The sequence below is a fragment of the Nelumbo lutea genome, chromosome 1 (assembly GCF_056320005.1).
Source record: "Nelumbo lutea isolate HS-2025 chromosome 1, American lotus-T2T, whole genome shotgun sequence".
In the NCBI taxonomy this organism is placed as follows: Eukaryota; Viridiplantae; Streptophyta; class Magnoliopsida; order Proteales; family Nelumbonaceae; genus Nelumbo; species Nelumbo lutea.
In genome coordinates, this window is record NC_142684.1 from 200,754 (window position 1) to 215,484 (window position 14,731).

General features: G+C 32.9%; 1 long non-coding RNA gene across 2 annotated transcripts; it reads left to right on the forward strand.

Moving 5' to 3' along the window:
• The first annotated feature begins 6,021 nt into the window (after positions 1-6,021).
• LOC148873128 (uncharacterized) lies at positions 6,022-14,602 on the forward strand. Of its 2 annotated transcripts, XR_016105722.1 has the most exons (3): positions 6,022-6,961; positions 14,222-14,265; positions 14,383-14,602. It is a non-coding gene; the product is annotated as an uncharacterized LOC148873128 (long non-coding RNA). The 2 variants fall into 2 exon arrangements; XR_016105723.1 differs by lacking the exon at positions 14,222-14,265 and having other exon boundaries at positions 6,054-6,961.
• The last annotated feature ends 129 nt before the right edge of the window (positions 14,603-14,731 follow it).

The window sequence follows — 14,731 nt, forward strand, 5'->3', positions numbered from 1 at the left end:
TATATCTGATAATTTTCGATAATGACAATTCATATTAAAATTAATATTTCAGATAATTAGTAGAAAGTGAAAATTGATTTATGACAATTTTTATAACCACTCAAAATTATTTGCTACAATATGTTTTATTTTCTATAATAATTATTTGAAATAGTAATTAATAATTATCAACTAACAACAATTAATAGAAATTAAAAAAAAATATTCATGATAATAATTTTTTAAAATAATATTGATAGTGATATTAATAATCCTTTGATAATATCTGATATTACTTATTTTTTTTATAATAGTATTGATATTAATAGTAATTATTTATCTTTGAAAATATTAATAGCAATTAGTACTTATTAAATATTTATGAAAATTCTACAATTTCTAAAAATATTACCAATTTAATAATATATGAAAATATTAATAATTGATTGTAATTATTGTTAATAATAATTAATTAGTATCATCCTAATAATATTTGATATTTCTTAATATTAATAAATAATTATAATAAATTAGTTGAAAATAAATAACTAGAACCTACCAAAATAATCAGTAATTTTTTACAATAAATAAATAATTATCATTAATAATATTTTCTATCAACCATAAATTACCAATAATTATCATAAATTAGTAGAAAATGAATTACTAGAAATTACACGAAATCTTCAAATAAAATAACCAAAATAAATTACCAATGATTGTAAAAAATTATCATAAAATAGTAGAAATTTCTAGGAACTAGCACAAATTACCATAGAATAGTAAGAATGTCCAAAAACATCAAGGTTTTTAAAACTGAACCAAACAATAACCATTTTGGGGACCGGTTCCTGGTCGAATGGTCCGACCGTTTGGTCCGAATGGACGACCATTCTAACAAAAAAAAAAAAAGAAAACAAAAAACAGAAAAAAAAATCGTTATTCAAGCTGACGATTCGATGGTTTGACCACTCGGGTCAGCGTTTTGTTGGCCAAATCAATGGTTTTTTTCCAAAAATCGGTTTTGGGGTGAAACAGAACCTGTCAGGTGACAATTTCCTAGTTTCCGGTCCAACTGTTTGGTTTGGCCTGGTTTTGAAAACACTGAAAAATATAACTATACAATAGAAAATACTAAAAATTAGGAGTAAAAAATAACCTGTTATTTCTAGAAAATACAATAAATTACCAATAAGTTATCTTATAATTAGTATAATTAGTAGGGGGTGGCAGGAATTGGTTTTCTCATAACCAACTCTGCTGGAGCAGTATTGTGGGCTTATAGTGGACCTATTGGCATTACAGACGTGGTTGAAGCTAAAGTCAGAGCTCTTTTTATGGGCTTAACCGCTCAAGGATGGCTAGAACTATTCACTCTGCCCCCTTTGTGGTGGAGGGTGATTGAAGAAATGCCATAGGATGGGCTGCTAATCAAGAAGGGGGTCCTGGGGTTTTGGCCTGCGTGCTCAACGACACTCAAGAGCTTTTTGTTCTTTTAGATGGGTTTTTAGGGAACTGAATATGGCTGATTCTTTAGGAAAATCAGGGGTGGATAGGGCTTCATTGTATAGTGATAACACATTTCCATTGTAATATATATGTATATATTTTTTCTGTTTAGCTTGTTTGGGCTCTCTGTTTAAAGGCACAAATTTAAAAAGTTTGGAAAAAGACTGTATTTGGTTTCAAGTAAAAGGTAGGGAGAGGAAGGGAAAGGTAGGAGACCTGTAGTTCCTGTACAAAGTTGCAAACCAAACCTGTAGGGAATTGATTTTATTATTTTCTGATCTTCATTATGGGTTCATTATTTAAAAGATGATGATATGCAATTGCTATATACACACAGAGAGAGAGAGAGAGAGAGAGAGGTGGACTTGTTGGGATTTTCTTTTAAGCAATTGTTAGGCATGCTCCAATGTTATTATTATCTCCAATCAATATTATCCTTGTATTGGTTTCAACTTTCTCATGAAGTAGATAGAGTTACTGAATTGAATTTGTTCTCTTCATGTGCTTATTGGTTTTATAGTCAAATTGCACAATTGCATTTGTGTCTACATATATTGGTATCATCTTACCAATCGTAGACTGTTGAAACTTGAAACTTGGAAATGTTTAGCTAAATGGAAGTTTGGATAATTTATCCATAGTGCCTCAAAGCATGCAGCTGAACTAGCTTAGTTAAATATGATTTTCATAAGTGTAAACTTAAAGTATAGAAACTCAGCAACGAAGAATAATTTTATTACATTGAGTAAAGTAAACAAAGATTGAAAGGATGTCCAGCCTCAACTAACCTTCAAATTCAGGTTCATTGTTAAGTACAAATCCCCCTTGTTGCATTCCCCAAAACATAGAACTCGTCACCCCCTGTTTTGCCAGCAATTCAACTAAACCATGGCCCCATAATGATTTGTTTATATGCTTAGCAAATATATTCATGGCCAGATTGAGCAATCTCTAGTCTGTGGGCAGAAATTACTGTCTATTCTTTCACATAAATATGCAGGCAGTCTGAATGTCAGACCATTCAATATCCATTCTAATTCTTAAGAAATCCTATACAAAATTAGCAGTTAGATATGTTAATGACAGTGATTTGATGGTTGTTTTATTTTTCTTGCATTAAAATATAGAATGGAATCTGTGATTCATAATCTGTGGTCAAGGATATGTTAATGATATCTAACCTTCCTTCTGTTTGAACTCAACCTGACAGGACTGATGAGAACATGGACGACACACTGGCAAATGAGAACATGGATTGATGAGAACTCAACCTCAACAGTATCTCATCCAACCGGTGGCTGATGATTAAGATAATCGTTGTATTGATTGTATTCCTCATGATTTTCCTATTTTTTGGGGGCATAACATTATATCAAGAATAACTAAAAAGAAATAGAAAGAAAGTACCTTTTCAAAGGCCACGTGCCTTACACCGTCAAGTGATCAAGTCTCATCCAACATTTCAAAATTATATTTGCAGTTTTGCATTGCCTTGCTGTACATAACATCATAAGCTTTTTGTGTGTATATACAATGAGAAATCTACCATTATTCTTCCCTTATATTTTCTCGGGTAAGTTGTTGTTAGGATGACATGTCTTCATAGCTTCTTCTTCAGTTCTTTCCCATTTGCATTTCATCAGTGTGTTTGTGTGTTTGAAAGTTGAAATAGAGAACAAAATTAGTATAAATTCATTGAGTGGTCGTGCTTATTCTCAGTTGACGTCTATGAATAAACAAAAGTACTAACTACTAATTATAAAGATTATGCATTTGGTTTGGCGAGTTTAAGACGTATCAATTATCGGTTTGAGTGTGAGACTGATGAACTCCAGCAAATTGTTAAAATATTGGTGGACGCTGATATTGCACTTTCTTGGCACTCCATTTGTTCTCATTGTAGTTTCATTTGAGTGCAATCTGGTCTAACTCTATCTTTCTTTACTTTGCTTCATCTTTTATTTTCCTTGATCCATACTGCAAACAAATTAACCCATGCTGAAACTCAAAACTAAAATAAACCAGAATTTGCACTCAGTAGTCAATTTGTTTACAAACATGGAAATGGGAGCGCACAACAAACTAACAAGTAATAAGAGGGGACTGGGGAGGGTTCTACTTCTTGAATTCTCTCTTTATCTATTAGAAAAAATATTTCAAATTTAATATTAATTTTCATATTTTGCAATTCTTTAATTTGTACTTAGCTACTGACTTCTTGGTAAGAAAGAAAGATTTTCACTATTTTGTTTTGGTAGTAAATAAATAATATGTTAGTATGTTAGCATTTCTTAATTTTTTTATCAATTCCTCTGTTTATTTTGAATTTCTGTTTTTTTTTAATGCAATATTTTTATTTTTAATAAATTTCTCTGTTTTTTCCAAGGTTCTATTTTTTGTCTGAAACATATTTTGTGATTTTTTATCAATTCATGTATTTTCTTCAATTTCTGCTTTTTTTGTCTGAAATATATTTTTGGCTCAAATATACATTCTTTTTATTTTTATTAATTTCTGTAATTTTTGCAATTTCTGCTATTTTTGGATGAAATATACATTTATTATTTTTTATTAATTTCTGTATTTTTCTGTACTTTTATTTATTTTTTGGATGAAACATATGTTTTTTGAGACATAGCAATGTTTTTTATCAAATTCCTCCATATTCATTGAATATGATTGACATCCTCCATTCCTCCATTTAAGTTTTCTATTACCAATATAATTTTTGTCACTTGGCAGTTAGCATCAGTCCCAAACTAAGACACGAGATCAACCTTCTTCAGAAAACAGAATTAATAGCTCCAAAGAAACAAGTCACTTAGCAGTTTAGCATCAGTTACTTGGCACTTGGCAGTTAGCATCAGTCGAAGCCACCTAGAAGCTACAATATTCTGTCTTGAGAAAACAAGCCACCTAGATATAGATATAGATTAATTTCAAACTGCTAACATTAAAAAGAAATAAAAAAACAAAAGAGTGCACACATTAATACAGTTGCATGCAGTAGGACTGTCAATGGGTCGGGGCCAATTCAACGGACCCCGAACCAATTGGATTAGTTCAGGTCTTGATATACTATCCCGATTATTATTGATTAATGTATAATATATATATATATATATATTTATTATATAGGATCCATTGGAAGATCTGACTGTCCTAAGAATCAATCGGTTCGGTTTCAGGTTTAAAAACTACAGACCCTATCAGATCCAATTCAGTCATTGGTCTTTAATATTTCATGTCAAGATGATTCTGATTCTAGTGGGATTCAATCCGTTGGTAGCCGTAGCATGCATACATGTATTGTTTATGACATAGTGTGGAAAGAGTGTAAATACTAATATTTATCGTGTTTATAAATATGATATACAAGGTTTTGCACTGAACATATTTATACTTGTATTATTCTCAAATTGAACCTTAATTTTAAAAAATATAAATATAAATATATACAAAATACAAGGCTTTGCAAATTGTATTTATACTCTTTTCAAACTAACCCACAAGATGATTTTTTAGGTGGTCGGCTAAAATAGGCCAAACGGTTTTGGGATCTTTCTGGTTTGAATGATCAGTCGACTGGTTGAACCGTGTCTAAATCTGGTTGTCGAAACTCGAAACGGTTTCGTTTTATGTTTTTTGCCTTTTACGGGAGATTCGCCCGGGTCAACGATTCTGTTTAATGTCTGATCAAAGCCCATCTCCATCTCCGTCCAGTATGGGTTCGGACTTCGGATCAGCTATCAATACACGGTACTAAAAAGTCCCAACCGTACATCGGGAACATCCTCAATGAATGACAAAGAAATATTCCTAATGTGGGGCTTCAGTGGCATGTTGGGACAGGAATAGTAAAGACTCGTTGGTAACAGATCACTACTCGTCCTGCTTATCCCGAGTCCTGACTGTTCAGTCGGGTCTGCTACAGAAAAGGGAAAAAGAAGAAAAAGCGAAGAGGAAATTTTTTTTATTTGAATATTAAAAGAAAAGGATAGCCGACGAGGCCTACCAAGTACCAATGCATAGTTTTTGGGCCCACCTTTGTCTGAAGCGTGCTCGCGAGGCAGCTCGGCTGCAATGATGCTTGATAGAAATACCTGTTGAAAGGACACGTGGCACGTATCAAACTCGTGAAAAAACTTTACTGAGTTGTTTGGTCAACACATCCGACGGTAGGCAGCATCCCTGCTTGATCTCTTTCAGAGGACGCGTCTCCAAGTTCTTTGCTTCCAAGCCACGTGTCCTCAAATTCCACGTATCTGTAACCGCCATCAGCAGACTTTACAGCGGCACTCAAACACGTGGACTTGGTTGTGGACCAAACGACCATTCCACTGGCCCACCTTACATTAAAACTGGTATGAACGGGCCAGATGAAGTTAAGAAGACAAAGGATACCTTTTTGTGCGTCCCAGAAATCCACGCTGAAGGCAATTATTTGCCGTTGGATTAATTGATCAAGTTCGTAAGCGGTATGATATTGTCACACGTTGGAAACACCTTAAAATTATCTCGGCGAGAGGGAAAGGGAAGGAGAGGGTTTCGTCATGTCTGTTGTTGGTATAAAAGGACGGAACTCGTGTTCGTCACCTGCGTCATCTAGAGAGAGGTCTTGAAGTCCTTTGAGAGACGGAAAAAACTCATCTACACCATCGCTCTGGAAACCCTAACTCCATATCCTACCCATGTCTCCATTTTCGCTCGAATGCCCCCCCAGCCTTTCAGAACCCTATTCTGTAGATAGTAATCTGTTAATCACGGCCTCTGAATCTCTATCTCTCTTTTCCGGCTTTGATAGCTCCGGGGGGAACTCTAATTTTCTCTGGGTTTCTTTTGATTCATTTGTTTCGAAACCCTAATTTCTTCATCAGAACTCTGGTATTTTTTTTGGCGACATCGAGTGTGGTGAGGCTACAAGGTTACCGAGTCCTTCTTAGGTGTTTTTTGCCCGAGTCTGTTGAGCCCTATTTATTTTCTGTAGGAAAATCTAATTGGTTTAGACGTTTCTCTGTAACCCTAGTCTTGAATCCTTGCAAGGCTAGAGATTTGTTATCTTAGTTTCAATCTGGCAAATAGAACTGATGCTTCTAGTCTTCGGAGGCGTTTGCTCCAATACACAATAACACAACTGTGGCTTGTTTGATATCGGGCTAGAAATGGTTGGAGGTGGAAGCAGGATGGACGATGGGCCCTTGGGGATAAGCAATACGAACGTTTTCGCTGCTCTCGAAAGCCTTAGGAGAAAGAAGAAATCTGACAAGGAGCATGGGTCGTCGAAGAGCAAGGGATCTTCCAAAAACCAGGCCAAGGAACCTGACCCCAGGTTTACTCGACGCCGGCGCCTCTGACGGTTAAATCTTGGGCCGATGTTGATGATGATGACGATTACTATGCAATAACAGCTCCGCCTAGTGCTTGGGGTTCAACACAACCACAACAAAGTAAGGATAGTTCAGCTCCCGTTGAGGTGTGTAGTTCGATCAACGTTTTACCTTTCTGTTTCCTTCCAGAGATATGCTTTTTGGGCGATGTTTAATTCAGTTTTACTGTTGTGACGGATTTGTTATGGGGGTACATTATTGATTCATTTTCTGTTGAAACAGTCACTCTTTGATCTCAAAAACCTTATGTCAAGATTTTTCTTCAGCCTTATCTGCAAATTCTTGTCTGTTTACAATATGCAATACTAATATCTGATTTGGATATGTATATTTTAATGCAAGTAATTATTCCGATCTATGTGGTGGTTTTGCTTGCTGTTAAGGGTGACCGTGAACTTGTCTATGTAAAAGACGTTTGCATTGTAACAACTCGTTAATGAACCAGAAGAAACGGACGTTTACTTGTTTATTCTTCTATAAATGTTGTTCCTAGAAATGATTTTGATATCCAATACTGATTGGAACTCAATATTGATATTTCTGATATGGATGGAAAAAATTGATGCTTGTGATCATTATATCTCTGAAGAAGGCTGTTTTCTTGTTTGCATACGTCAGTTGTAAGTGCTGAACGAACCCACTTCTAATGAATACGTATCTTTAACCCATTTCACTATTTCCTAATCGGATCCAATATGGATAGTGTGATTTAAGTGTATCAAAATACCAAAACTCTAAACGACAAGAGAATGAGTGTGTTTATTTAGGGCAAACTAATGTTGCATTATAAGGATACGGGAGTCAGAATCCAACGCTTGTCCAAGAGTCTGGCTTGGCAAGATGAGAAAACATAGACTCACGAAAATAGTTCATATATGATATATCATCGAAGTAGTTCACTTCCTTACTAAGCGAGCAGAAGAAAATAGTTATTCTTTTATTTTTTTCTGAATTTTGACATTGTATGCCTGCAAAAAATGTTGACTTTGTTACTAAGCAACATTTGATATAAAAAAATTATAGTAATCTTGAACATTATCTGTACACTTAAGTCAAATAAAAAATGGAATGTTACGTTGAAGTGTCATTGAGAAAGGATTATTGGACTCTGATTGTCATGGGTATGCCATCTATTTAGGAAAATCCATGCAACAATGGTGCAATTGTGCATATTTGTTTTTCCTACATTTGTGGGATGATATTTGTGTTCTTGTGCTTATTTGGCATGTGATCCTAGCAAATGTAGTCTTGATGCAATGCATATACATAATAGTCATTTTATTGTTCAATGAGGTTAATGAATCATAAATGAGGGGAACTAATAAGTTTTGCAAGTTGTCTAATTTATTAAGGGTAAAGTCCATAACTATACTTTGTTAATCATAAAAAAGTATAAAATTATACTGAAAATATTCCGATTCGCAATGCAAAAGTAGCACAATCATAAACTCAGAAGTTACCCACTGTTATGGAGTTCTACATGTAGATTAACCTCTTTTATTTCCATTACTAAATTCCATGAAGGTGGATGACATAGACACTAGGTAGTACTAGTTTTTCCTACCACTTAGAAGCTATCATGCCTTCAAAAGTCACCGATTTTCTTTTATTCATTTCCAGTATTTTAGAACAAAACTAAGTAAAAAAAATGTTGTGTATCTTTATTTGGTGCCAAAACACTCTTAGACACCTATGTAAGAAAATAAAATAGTGAACTATTTAACAGCTTTCTACAATTGGTTAGCTCTCATCAAGGTGAATGGTTTTTCACCCTTTCTAATGGATATAAATCCAAGCAGTCTATGATGTAAATTTCACTTTGATGACATTAGAGTAGTAAATTTTAGAAGCTGAATTCTCTTGCAAGTTGCAAGTATTTACTGTACAAAATAGCTTTTTATAACTAGAATTTTTACCAGTTAATTAAAAAATGTTAGTTTAATGACATTTTATTTTTCCAGTGGATCATGATACATTGGGTGAATTTGTTTGGCCAAAATTTCAGAAGCTCATCCCAAATTATTGGCGCTTCACACAAAACTTAGTTTATCTGAATTTTCAGTTCTATAGGATCCATACAGAGTTGTGTTCTAAGATATTTATATTCTCTTATTTGGCTGTGAATATCAGAGAGGCCTTGTGTGCCAGTCTCCTGATTACCATAAACTTGTAGTCCTACGTTGTTTGTTGTGAATCCAAGCAGTCTATGATGTAAATTTCACTTTGATGACATTAGAGTGGTAAATTTTAGAAGCTGAATTCTCTTGGAAGTTGCAAGTATTTACTGTACAAAATAGCTTTTTATAACTAGAATTTTTACCAGTTAATTAAAAAATGTTAGTTTAATGACATTTTATTTTTCCAATGGATCATGATACATTGGGTGAATTTGTTTGGCCAAAATTTCAGAAGCTCATCCCAAATTATTGGCACTTCACACAAAACTTAGTTTATCTGAATTTTCAGTTCTATAGGATCCATACAGAGTTGTGTTCCAAGATATTTATATTCTCTTATTTGGCTGTGAATATCAGAGAGGCCTTGTGTGCCAGTCTCCTGATTACCATAAACTTGTAGTCCTACATTGTTTGTTGTGAATTTTCCTACTGTTTGTGAGTGAAGTTGATCGATTACTCAATGACAAATACGGAAAAATTCGTAATTAATTCATTGATAAATCATTGTAAGTGGGAAGCCAACACAATGAGTGGTGGTGGGAAGCCAAGACAACATGTTTAAAAATGAGTGGTGGGAATGTAGACATTGAGATTGATAAGTGGGAAAACTAGAAAATATAAGGCTAGAAATGAGTTTTTCTCCATGAATCTAGGAGTAGTTTCAATAGGTAGTAAAATGAGGGAAAGTAGAATAAGGTTTGTTATGTTCAAAGAAGACCATTACAAAATCAGTAAGAAGTGATTTTCTACGAGTTTAGGGGCTAGAAGAGCAAGGGATAAAGACATGGGTTGAAGTATGGAGAAATCATTTAAGGGCATACAATGACAATTAGTAATTGTCTCCATATAGAACTCAATCTGATATGACATGTCTAGAAGCACCAACACATGGACCAATGAAAAGTTTTCATCATGTTTCGACATATTCAACAGGCCATGGGTGTGATTTGTTCTCAAAGATAGTCTATAGGTTTCTAAGGCTGTGCCCAACCTCGAACTAGAGTTGAAGGAGATAGTAGCCCTCTTATCCAAGGTTGAACTTACAAAACTAGGAGTTAAAGGAGATAGCAACTCTCTTATCTAATCTCAAAGCCTGCTGCCCAACCTCGGGTGCACTAGACAAAAGGATTTGAAAGTGGAAAATTGATGCTTCTCCTCTCTACTTTTTTAGAGAACAGTCTTAAAGACAAATGAATACAATTGAAGCCACCACAATGAGTTAGTTATAATGAACGCCACCTGAACTCTATCTCTCTCCAACACCATAAACACCCAAGATCTTCAACAACAAGATCAAGAAAGTTGAGCCAAACATATATGATACTAGAACCTTTGTTGAATCCAAGCAACAAATATCTAAAATTGACTTGATGAGCTATTAGCTACAATGTCCTAATTTTTTAAGTAGTTCAACAACCTTTGATTATTAGGACTTTTATAAGCATGTCACTTTTATGTTTCTCAATTAATGTGGAATGCAATAATTGGAAGATTTTGTAATGGTTCTCTTAAAAATTTAATATGAAGTTCAATGAACATTAAATAAACTTAATTGTTAATATATCTCAATAAGAACATGTCAAAGAACATGAAATAAGCTTTTTGGATTGGAATAGTGACCCAACCTACATCAATACAACTTTAATACATATCAATAAGAGTATCTACAACTAAAACATCTTGAATATATTCAACGATTTAATATCAAAGAATGCAATAAACTTAACTATCAAATTGCAAATTTATTGTTCATTTGATTAATTGGTCAAGGTTAACCACTTTTCTATTATTAAAATTTGAAATCATAAAAGACATATAGGTATGTATTGTAATACCCTAATGGCCCATTTACTATAGATGAAACTTTACTTGAAGTCTCTGATTTAAGGTTACGGTTCATTTGTGGGGAGATTTTGGTGGGATTGGAAATGATGGGTATGGGAAAAGGCAAAACGGGTGGAAAATTTCATATTCCATTGCTTGGTTGCGAAAGGGAAAATAGTGGGAAAATCAACCCTAATAGCAATTTTTAATTAATTTATTAGTTATATTTTTATTAACCATCATTTCATATTCCATTAATTACTAATGTTTTAATGAAATAATTTTATTAGTTAATAAGAATTAATATTTTAAAATTTATTTTATTAATATTTATTAGGAATTAATAATATTATTTTTAGTATTAATTATGTTTTAATTATTTAATTATTTTTAATTAGATTTATAATAATAAAATCCTTATTGAGTTATTCATTAATTGCTTAGTTAATTCATTAGTAACTAGTTTTTGTTAATTTTAACTTGTAATTATTACATTTTTTTCTATTTTGTATTAAATTATTAATTGGATATTAATTATTTAAAATCTATAAGTAGTTAGTTTATTATTTTAATTAAATAACGTTTAAATTTTTTTAGTTTATAAGTTATAACTTGAATATTTGAATAATATTATTTATTTATAAATTGTTAAATTAGTTTTCCTTGATAAATTATTTCGTATAATATATTTTAATGAAATTATTAATTATTTAATATTTTATTTTATGATACTTATTAATGCTTTATTAAATAATTAATAATTTATGGGTTATGAATCTAGTAATAATTAATTATTTATTTAATAATTTAGTATTAATTGATTATTAAACTAAGGTTGATAAGCTAAGGTTGATTTTCCCATTAGTTTCCCTTTTGCAACCAAAATATGGAACATGGAAAAATCCACCCACCATTCCATCTTTTCCCATCCCACTAAAGGCTTCCCACAAACCAAACATAGCCTTAAATCAGAGTCTTCCAATTAATTCCAATTAATTTTGTTCTATAGTTGGCCATTAGGTTATTGCGTTACATACCTAAAAGTCTTTTATGATTTCAAATTTTATTAATAAAAAAGTGGTTAGACAAACATTGACTAGTTAACCAAGAAAACATCTCAAATGAAATTTGCATTTTATAGTTAATTATTTCATGCTCTGATACGAATTCATTGAATATATTGAAGATGTTTTAGTTGTGAATGGGGTTATTGATATGTACTAAAGTTGTGTTGATGTAAGTTGGGCCATTACTCCAATCCAAAAAGTTTATTTAATGTAAATTGACATGCTCTTACTGATATGCATTAACAGCTAAGTTTTTTATATGTTCATTGAATTTCCTATTAAGTTCTTAAGAGAATCGTTATAAAATCTTTCAATTATTTTATTTCACATTAGGACCTTGTAGCTAGTAGCTTATCAAGTCAATTTTGGGTATTTGTTGTTTGGATTCAATAAAGGTTCTTAATATGTTGGGCTTAATTTTCTTGACCTTGTTGTTGTAGATCTTTGGTGTTTAAGGTATTGGAGAGAGAGAATTCAAGTGGTGTTCATTATAAGTAACTATGTGTGGCTTCAATTGTTTTCCTTGTCTTTAAAATTGTTTTGTGAAAAGGTAGAGAAGAGAAGTTTCAATTTTCCACTTCCAAATCATTTTGTCTAACACCTAAGGTTGGGCAACCTCGGATAAGAGAGCTACTATCTTCTGTAATTCCCAGTTGTCTTAGGTTGGGCAACAACCTTAGAAACCTGTAGAAGAAATCACAGCCCTGCTCATTGAAAGCTTTTCATTGGTCCCACTATGTTGGTGCTGAGTTGTGTATGGAGACAATTACTAATTGTCTCTACGTATATAATAAGCATCAAAGGGCCCCTTGGACATGGTTGTAGAGGCCTTAACCTTCAAAGGGACCCTTTGACATGAACATGTAACTTATCTCTATATGTATTTGATGACGATGCAGCTTTAGTCATCTAGAGAATTGATTCTAAGAAATTGGTTGCTATTGAAGATGATTCTATTTTCGAGAAATAGGAAACCAATGACTACACCAAACATATTTGGTGATTTTCATTGACATGAACCTTTTTGGGTCAATTGAATTTGAATTTGTACAAAGGGTAGCTAGTTTTGTAGTTGATTTGTTATTGTACGGTCTTGTGGGGGATCAAGGTGTAGAAGGAAGATTCACTAGTGATCTAGTTGATTTCTTGCATAGAGGTGTAAATCAGGTTGTGTAGGGTTAGCGTGTGGCCCTTTAGAGGTCAGACATGGCATGGCCCATGTCGTGGGGCTTGGCGGGCCCGGGCTAGCCAAGCCATGAGAGGCATCTTTTTTAATAAAAATTGAAAAAATAATAATAAATTTATAATAAATTAAAAAATAGTCAAAGTTTTAAAAAACTCTTAAATTTTTATTTTATATGAAATTTTATGTTTTCAATATGTAATAATAAAATGAAATTAAAAAAATTACAATTTATTTGGAATAAAATTATAAATAAAAATGTATGTATATTATATTATATATACATGTATGTATATATAAAAACATGCATGATATGTGAAATATCATTTTATAGTTTTTTGCTATTTTAATGTTTTTAGGGTCATTATCTGTGATACAAATATGGACAAAAGATTTTGAAGAAGATGGCTCTCGAAGAAGTCAAGATTTTCTTGTATGCAACTAAAAGTCGAGATTACTTGTTTCTGATGGTATAAAACTTTGGTGTTTCAGCTAGTTGTAAGGGCCATTCTTGATCTAGACAAAGCAGAAACCTTTTTATGGTTCTTTTGGAAATTCGGGTCCATCTGGGGTGTAGGACATGTGTTTTAAGAGTGTCTTGTGGCTTATTCTGGTCCTAGTTGGTCTTACAAATCAGGAAGCTTTTCCCTTCCTACTACGGCCTAGATTGTTTTAGTTGCACACAAATGAAAAAAAGGCAGGTTGAATTTAACTCCTTGGTGCTCTAAAATTGTGTGAAGGAGGGAATCAAAGTGGGAATGCGGAATTTGTCTCCTGATGTAATGACTGCAAGTTATTGCTCTCTATTTGTCTCTGTTTCAGTGTTTCAGTGCAAGTTATCACCATTGATGCACACCTTGTATTATTATATAATCCTGGAAGCCGATATATATCTTACAATACAGTGTGACACATATTTGATGCTTTCAACCTTGATTGGAGAGTTGACATTGGCAATGTTGGACATGTTTTTTCATGGGCCCCACCTTATCTCTGGGGTGAAACTTGCTTACCAACATTTCTTCTATTAGAATATATATCTTTTGGTGTTTTCACATGAACAAATGTTTGATTGTGTAAGCTATTCATTTGCAGGTTTAATTTCTCCTGCTATATCCATGAAACCTAAACAAGCAGAGGTTTAGTGTCCTTGAACGGATTCTGCAAGTTTTTAGTCTTCCATTCAATATTTTGTACTTTTATATTTCTAAGTTCCATGCTAAGTAATTTGCTGTTGTTTTTTTTTTTTGTTGCAGATTATGTTGAAGAGTCCTGCAGCCGGGGCAATTTGAGCAAGTCGAGTTTAGACTAAAGCCAGGTGATGATATCAGTGTTGGATCTCCTAGGTTCCTCTGAATATCAGTTTTGGTAATCTTGTACAGTCACAGTTGTAATTGATCTCTACTTCTAACCATTATAAATTGATACCTAGGATCAGTCGAAATTCACTGAATCCTAGAGTTTCGTCTTGAGTTATTATTTGTTCTTTCTCTTCCTTTTGTTTTCTCTCATCAAGGAGAGCTTGCAATCAGGTTTTATATTCTACTTTCTACTCTCGAACTTACGGTATTTATTGCTCAATAGTAATACAATCTAGGCATTTCT